Genomic DNA, 8,276 nt, shown 5'->3' with positions numbered 1-8,276 from the left:
CATGCTAATAAGAAGAAACCACAGTCAAGGCATCAAACTGCATTGCATTTCCCTATCTGACAACTGTCTCTAAATTGGCAAGTAGAATGCACTGACAGATAAAGTGATGGCTGGGAATATATGGGGTTTAGCTTTTTTTTAATATACAGTCTCCTCCTCCTACGTTCAAAGTAACCCTGCATGATCAGTCCTTACAGTGGCAAAGACTTTTAAAGCTTAGAAATATAACACGTGTATAAATTCTTGGAAGACCCAAAAGAAATTATTGTGAAAAGTTGAAGATGTCAAAATGGTATTAGAGGCCAAAAAGATCTGACTTTCAGTCACAAATATGGGTCAAGCTGCACAAAAGTATGGGAACCTACATCTGCTATAATACAACTAATAGCATCTTGACATTGCAGCCTGACTGATTTCATTCAAAGTGTAATGTAGGCCTGCTGCAAAACAAATGCCTGTCTCTCCTCATGGTGCCTGTTTCCTTTTTGTAATTTGGTGTATTTCAGCATATCGCCAACATTCCCCCAATGATTTTAATGTGCTCCGTTTTCGGTAAACACCAACTTGCCGTCTGCTCATTAATAGGAAAGCCGGTGTCAAAAAAGTGTCGGCGGGATTGCAGATCCAGTTTAGCAAACAGTCAAGTTCATGCCATCATGCCACTGGATGCCAGACAGTTCAAAAAGGAAGCCGGTCATGCTTTTGGCGAAAAAAAGATAAAAGACAACTGCCTGCTCTCATTGTTAATTAATATTAACATCTTACAGCAGTTTGGCAGAACAATGTAACAACTTTTAGTGTTGAAAATGGGAAACCAACTTAAGACTACAAACTTTAGATTTTCATAATTTCCTTGACCTAAAGCAACTTGTTCTCTTTTACTCCACTGGGACAAGCCTGCAAAATCTAACTTAAAGTGCTGTCTGAAAGGAAAGCATTCCCCTGTCAGCACCTGAAAAACAGTCTTGAAAACTCCAGAGATGTAGATAGAGAAATGAGATTTGTAGGAGAAATAATTACACACACACACACACACACACACACCATCAGAAGACATTTACACAAAAAAGTCAAAAGCCACAGTACAGCCAATTCATTAAAAACATGACCAAGACAAAAGATAGTTCAAACATTGTCCTACATTTTATACCTTTGCCGTAGTTCTCAGTCAAAAGGAACAATGGATGAAATGAAGCATGAATGAAAATGAAGCAATACAGGATTGACAAGAGTTAATCATAGCATTGTTTCCTCTCTTGGACAGTGCTGTTAAAACTGTGATAAAGTCATTTCTGTTCATATACAAGAGGAATATGTGACAGTTTAGCATCAGACTGATACATGTGTGTATAAATGAAGGCAAGCAGTCATTGATTTCCTTGTGCGTTTGTTAAGTTAAAGCGTATTACTGTCCAGTTGCTCTCATAGATCGAGGCAGATATTGAGGAAGTTTATCAAGATTTTAAGTTCTCAGCAGTTCAAAAACAACAAATAAAACTTTTCAGTCAGCAAAGTGCAAATAATACAGCAAAATAGCAAAACAGTGGCCAATCAAGTTATCTACAGTTTTATACAGACACTTATTTGTATTAAATGTAATTTGAAGGGGTATTCAATCTGAAACTCTGGAACATAGAAAAACTAAGGGTCAACTACAAAGGTAGTGTATAAAGATGTCTAAAGATTCTGTCCTTGTTCAGTCTCAAACCTATTCCTGTTATCCATCTTAAGGGATTTTAACCTTCAAAATGTTGATGTTTTCCATGAAATCTGATTTCTGAATGGATCACATTATCAAATGTGTTGCCAGTAACCTCTGCATGGACTGCAGCGACCTGTCTGTCGTTAGTTTTAGGAAAGAAAAAGCTCTTTGGCTAATATTTAGGAAAGATCAATGCTTGGCTGATTGTAATCAGGCAAATAGTGCTTGAGCACACTGAACTACCTCTTTCTGAGTAAAAACAGATGCTTAAGTAAGAGCTGTGAGTGCCTGGACACTGACATAAAATGTTTTAACCATGCTTTTGTCTCCACGAGTGGCTATTGTGCTGTAGGATCACACATTTAATCAGAAACACAATGTTTCCTGTTCCTTTTCAGGTATTTTAGTCATAGTAAAAAATTCAACACTTATACCTGGAAATGAGGAAATAAAAAAAAAAACAAAACATGAATTATGCATATTGGTAAATGTTGGTCGTAACAACGTTTTTAACCAAAACATTATTTGAAATATTAACTTCTTTGTAGGTATGCAGTTGGCAGCAAAGCTTTGTTATGTACTTAGTTTAGTGGCTCCATAAAAGACAGGTGCTCATGCTTGTGAACTTACTGTAGTGTAAGCAAAGGAAAATCACAAAGTCCTGGCACTCTGATGAGTTTTATAAAAAGATGTGATGATAGTATTGCCTGCAGTTAGAAAGAACAGACTGACTCGTGGGCTGATTCTTCATTTCATCACTCCAGCGTTGGAGTTTGTGGTATGCTGCAGCATTCATCACACAGAAGTTAGAAGTCAAGCATCACAGTCAGAGAGCTGACTGATTCTGAGTTTGGAGTATTCACACTGAAGCAAACTGGAGGCTTTCTACAAGGAAGAGCCTACAGTGGGGAAGTTCAGAGTGCCACTGGTAACAATGACATGGCTGACCTGGATGAGAACAAAAGATGAATTACTTTTCTTTCTTTTCCTTTAAGTTATAGTATAACCCACATAAATAGATGGAATCGGATGAGCTGAATTTGGGGACTGGAGGATTCTTGTGGCAAATTTTGACCACTAGTAGCGCTATAAAGCAATTTGGGAGTCCAACACTGTTTTTCATCTGTCTATTGTAAAGGGGCATAAATAAAATATGTATTCTTGTTCATGTGTGCACTGCAATTCCGCCATCAGATTAAAATTTCAAACACAAAAAACGCACATTAGGAAGAAGGCACCGTTTGCTTCCCTTTGGTAAATGTTGTAGTTTACTTTTCCCCTCAGGAAAGATTTATATTAAAACTGGATTTTTTATATTTTTTAAACTTTACATATTTTAACCAGACATTCTATTCCCAAATTTGACTTTCAAATCCCACTTTGTTAAAACGCATTATTTGTTAATATATCAAGCCATTTCCTTACCTCAGATATAATGGAGAGTTCTTCTCATCACACAGAAACGTACTTTTCTGCTGCCTTTCTCCTGTTGACAGCCAGCGAAAACATACAATGACTTTCAACACTTTATAATCTTATGTCAGCAACAGCTAATATTTCAACAAGAGATACAGTAATGATGGTAACTAACTCTTTATAGCACCCTTTTACAAAAAGTCTGATACGTACGTGACATGTGAATCAGCGCAGTGTGAGCATGCAGGCCTGAACAGGACGGTTTGTGTGGCTGCTCTATCATTTTCACTTTGGTGATGAAGATTGTCCGGCTCATTTGTGTGTCTGTTCTGCCAATGTGACTTTACTACTTATGCTTTACTATCCTTATTGCACTGAAAGCAGGATAATTTAAAATACGCCTCTTGTTTGTCAGGATAGTGTTCCCAAATGACGGGTACACTACAAGGTCACACATTTCAGAAAGCATACTCGTTTGCTTTCTTGCCATGAGCGAGATAATGGTATTATCAATCCTGTGACCAAAGTAGCGTGCAGGGCTAACTTAAATACATCACATGCAGGCTTTACCAGCCTGGCTGTGTAAAAGTTTGAAATATACCAACTCAGCCCAGCTTTTGTGGGTTGCATGATGCGTTCATGGTAAGTACGGCAGGAGTTTTATCCTGTTCACGGCCCATTTCAATACCTGCGTTCCCTCTTCTGCCTCTGCCGCAACTTGGCGAAGATGAAGGCCAGTATCAGTATCCCGATGATGACAGCCACCACGCTCAAGGTCAGTGGTAAACTGAGCGACCCGTTGACCGTGTCCTCGCAGGATTCACCTCGGTAGCCCAGGTCACACTCACACACCAGACCGGCACCACCACCCAGGGGGACAACACAGCTACCATGGTTGCTGCACTGAGTCTGTCTACAGGTGGGCAAGCTGAGGTCAAGGCCTCTCGGTTGGATGGATGGGAGAGAAACGGCCATTGCAAATAAAAAAAAAAACAAAACAAAACAAAAAACAGGGGGGAGAAGGAATGTAGGAAACACTAGGAGATTAAGGGGATGGAAAGAGGAGAGGAGTGGAGTGAGATGAATGGATGGACGGCCCACCCTAAAACACAAAAGGTAAACAGGACAAAGAGGCAAAACTAACCCGACACTGAGCTCTCTGTTACACACTGGCTGAGTGGACTACATTGTTGTTGTTAAAATTTGGTTTAGATGCGGTGGAGAGAGTACAGTGTTTTTGTCAGAACGCGTTTCAGAGCTCTATTTTTTATTTTCTGTCCTGCTGAATATGCTGTCTTGTCAGGGCTGGATGGAGGTGATTTGAACTTTGACCACTGTTGAGTTTACAAACCAAGTAGTTGTAACATGCCCTCTGGGAAGCGCACTTCTCTGGGACAGAAGGGACAGAGCAGCATGATGCCTTTAGAAAGCTGGTAGAGAGGCAGGCTAGTTAACATGAAAATAAGCAGTTTAAAAAAAAAAAAAGAAAAAACGATAGAAGAATAAGTCAACACTGATAAGGCCTGAACACCTCTCACACACCTTTAGCAGTTAGATGAGTTTGTAACATTTCTTGTGGACTGGTAAATGGACAGAGGTTCTGTTTATGTACCCTTCTCCCACCTGCCTCTTTCAATAATGCTCCTTTTAATAATCATACAGGCTCCAAGATGCTGCTGAAATGTCAGAATTACAAGCTCTAGAGTAGATATATCCATGACAGGGACATCTATATTCCACAGGTTGACAAGATTCAAAGGAAGGTGTTTTTTTTTTTTGTGTGTCTCTGTTGATGTGTAGATGGATTATTTTTCTTTTTTGTTCAAACAAAGACATTTTTGTAAATAACTGAACTCTGAGTTGTGGCTTACTTTCAAATATATTTACCTTTTAAATCACCTCCAATCAATGCCCAATGCATGCAAAAACAAGCATGCCAAGTCACTGTCATGTAAGATGTAACACATACAGGAGTTGCGTTTTTGTTAAGGGTGAAACGTGTCACGACATGCCATTACAAATGAAGCACTGCAGCACTGCAGAGATTCCTCTGCCTACAAGTCAAATTTGTATATAAAGCCTAGAAAAGTCTTACCGGAACAAGACTGAACAAAACGCACTGTTTTTCTGCAGTGGGGAAGAGAAAAAAAAAAAAAAAAAAAAATCAAACTTCCTTCTGACTTGAATTGTAAGCCATGTCTATAAAAAAAGATGATGAAAGATGAAATGATCTGTACTTAATCTATCAGCAGTAACATTAAATACATGGAGACAAGATTGAATTTTTATACCTGATGTGTTTATTTATATTTTCCATTATATTTTTGTCAGTCTGACCCAGAGCTGCTCAGCTCCCATTAAACATCGACCGTGTATGACTAACAAAGTGAATGCTAAGGGACACATTGTATTTTAAAACTCACCTGAAAACCCTGAACAGAGAAAAATGTCCAAGAGTGAACTAACAGAAGACAGACTACCATATTACTGTCTGGTCTGTGGCACTCAGAGCTCCATCACAGCCACCCGTATTTTACATTCACTGGTGATGAAAAGCCATCACAAAGATTTAAGACACCGGACCGACCATGATCTGAAGCTCCTCTGCATGGCAGTACAGCAGAGTACTGCTGTGAAAGTCAGTCTGCTTCTCGAAGCATCTTGAATTTCAAGTTTCCCACCAACACATCCACACTGTGTGGCTTCAGGCCAGGCATGTAGTCACAAAGCAAAACACAGCTAAATGAAAGCCCCATGTACTCACAAAAACCGAAGAAAGCAGCTGTGGTGTCCCAAAGTGTCCAGCTGTGGAGATATTACGTTTTTCCCCCGGAGGTGGCCCACAGCTCAGAGCTCCTGGGTGTTCACAAAAAAGAAACTGAAGTTCCTCTTTCAGTGAGGGAATTTGTCACTAAAGGGGAGGGGGGAAGAGGAGGAAGAAAACCGAGACCTGTGAATACCTGTAAATCTCCCCCATTAGCACATGCACTTTAAATCACCCTCTGCCTCCCTCTGCTTTATGACTGAATGGGCTTAGTCACATACATTCTCCCTCACACAGACTATCCCTGTACCGGCTTTACAGCTCACCAGAAAACTGACTGCACGCTTCGGTCGCTCACTGACTCATACAGGAACCTTTCAGCCTCCCTGGACTCCAAATAAGGAGTAACAGCAGACTATGCTACCAAGAAATGTCCGATTGATTTGAAAGGAACATATTCCTGTTAAGGTTAGAGCTCAGATTCCACAAAAAACAAGCAGAAAAATTCTCCAAAGTAACATAAGGAGGAAAGACAAAAACAAAAACAGCCAAATTCTCCAAAAGTAAAATGAGGAGGAAAAACAAACAAAAAAAAAAAAAAAAAACAGGCCCACACCCTTACCTGAGGAGGATTATTCTGAAAAGCAGAAGGTGTGTTTGCCAGACGAGTGGGGGATGGAAGGATGAGAGGGCCAGTTAGAACAAGACTGAGCCAGCAGGGTCTGTGCTAACATGCAGCAGATCAGCCATCCCTTTTGTAATTGTCAGTAAATGTGTTGTAATGTGTTGTAATGTCCCCCCCACACATCAAAACCCTTTCTATGGCTGGACAGGTCTGTTGGTTATTTACATTCTTCCTGGTGTCAGCTGGTTCCAGCTACTTACTTCTACTTCCTACGCGCTGTGCTCACATCTGAAATGGTTTCACACAGCCCAATGCCTGATAAAGCCACTTTCTGTCTTTGTTGTGAGACAACCGGATGAGTTTTGGATAGTGACAAACACGCCTCATCAGGGTGACAGTCACTCACATACTGCTTGCAGGAAAATGACTGACACAAAGTTAGCTTGTGTCTTTCAGCTGCCATTTGCGATGCACTAATTGGGAACACTATTCAGAGCCCTCATGTCTGTACAAAACATTTATAGATTTGTTGCTCGGCGCTTTGTAGAAAATTAGTCGCTAAAGGTGTCTACAGGCTGAATTAGCAGCACTGTTTGTTTGCACTTAATCACTTTTGGCACATCACCAACCAAATGGGAAAAGCCACTCAGCCATACGAACAGCGATGAAAGTTAATCCCTCTTAGTCACTGTTTTATTGTGCCGGCAGCTCTTAATGGCCATCTATCAAACATTACATACTTAAAAAAAAAAAAAAAAATGCTATTGAAACACTGAATATTAAGATATTTCTTTCTTTTATGCACAAACTAGTAACAAATATTGTTGGTAGCAATCAACAGCCAATATATTTAACTATGCTCAGTGATTGGTACCTGCATATCAGCACAAATAATCATTGCAGCGTAGTTTCGTGATTCATTCTCCAATTCTGCTAACAGGATTAAGAAAGCACACGTTCACATTCCTTTTGCAGATTGTTGATAACAGGCAAGCCAAACAGAAAAGCACTACAGAAATCTCCCAGCAGGATCTTGAGGGGGATGATCACGATTTCGGAAACTCCTATGAGACAGCCTACACATTTACCTTCAGTGATATTCAACTAACATGGATTGGAGAAAAGCGCACCTTTCATCTAGCACAGTGGTGGTGTCTGCTAATCTGACACCGATTTAAAAAAAATCAGCCGACTGGCCGGTGAGATGGGTTCATAGTGTAACAATCCATGTTCACTTCAGGTTACTGGAAACCTCTTATCGTTTCACAAGCAATGAAGCACACAAAGTAACAAAAGCGTCGGTTGAAAGGCCCGCTGCTCTTTAAAAGCCCAATTTACTGGAAGTTAAAAGATGCCCTTTGTCTTCAACGTTACTTTCAGAGATGAACGCGTGCAAACAAAATTTATTGGGGATGATTTATTGACGTGATAAAAAGGTCAGAAATGTTGGCCTCGGGAAGGTTTTTACTTAGTAGAAGGTGTTTCAGCTTAAAATTTTTAAATTAAAAAACATTAAGATTTAAATATTTAAAGTCGTAATATGAGCACAATCATCTTTATAATGCCGCAAGAAAATATTCTATCATCACAGCCAGAAGCAGAGGACATTTTACATTTCATAAAAACATGATCTTAATCTCATAAGGGAGTTCACTCCAGGAGAAGTAGCAAAGGTATTGAAATACTCATTGTTTTCTCAACTTCTGTGAAACCAGGAATGAGGTGGAGTCAGAAAGACGATGCTTGACCAACCTTGTACACACCCCATT

At 39.8% G+C, this 8,276-nt stretch overlaps 1 long non-coding RNA gene across 9 annotated transcripts; it reads right to left on the bottom strand.

Moving 5' to 3' along the window:
• Nucleotides 1-1,078: 1,078 nt before the first annotated feature.
• LOC115051776 (uncharacterized) lies at nucleotides 1,079-6,689 on the bottom strand. 9 transcript variants are annotated; one of them, XR_003841326.1, is made up of 5 exons: nucleotides 6,505-6,689; nucleotides 5,883-6,029; nucleotides 3,807-5,245; nucleotides 3,128-3,188; nucleotides 1,079-2,650 (listed from the first exon to the last, which is right to left on the bottom strand). It is a non-coding gene; the product is annotated as an uncharacterized LOC115051776 (long non-coding RNA). The 9 variants fall into 9 exon arrangements; XR_003841328.1 differs by having other exon boundaries at nucleotides 5,883-5,974; nucleotides 6,505-6,686; XR_003841330.1 differs by having other exon boundaries at nucleotides 3,807-4,155; nucleotides 5,883-5,974; nucleotides 6,505-6,659.
• Between the last annotated feature and the right edge of the window lie 1,587 nt (nucleotides 6,690-8,276).

This window comes from Echeneis naucrates, chromosome 12, assembly GCF_900963305.1.
Source record: "Echeneis naucrates chromosome 12, fEcheNa1.1, whole genome shotgun sequence".
Taxonomy (NCBI): Eukaryota; Metazoa; Chordata; class Actinopteri; order Carangiformes; family Echeneidae; genus Echeneis; species Echeneis naucrates.
This window is presented reverse-complemented; position numbering and strand designations above follow the sequence as displayed.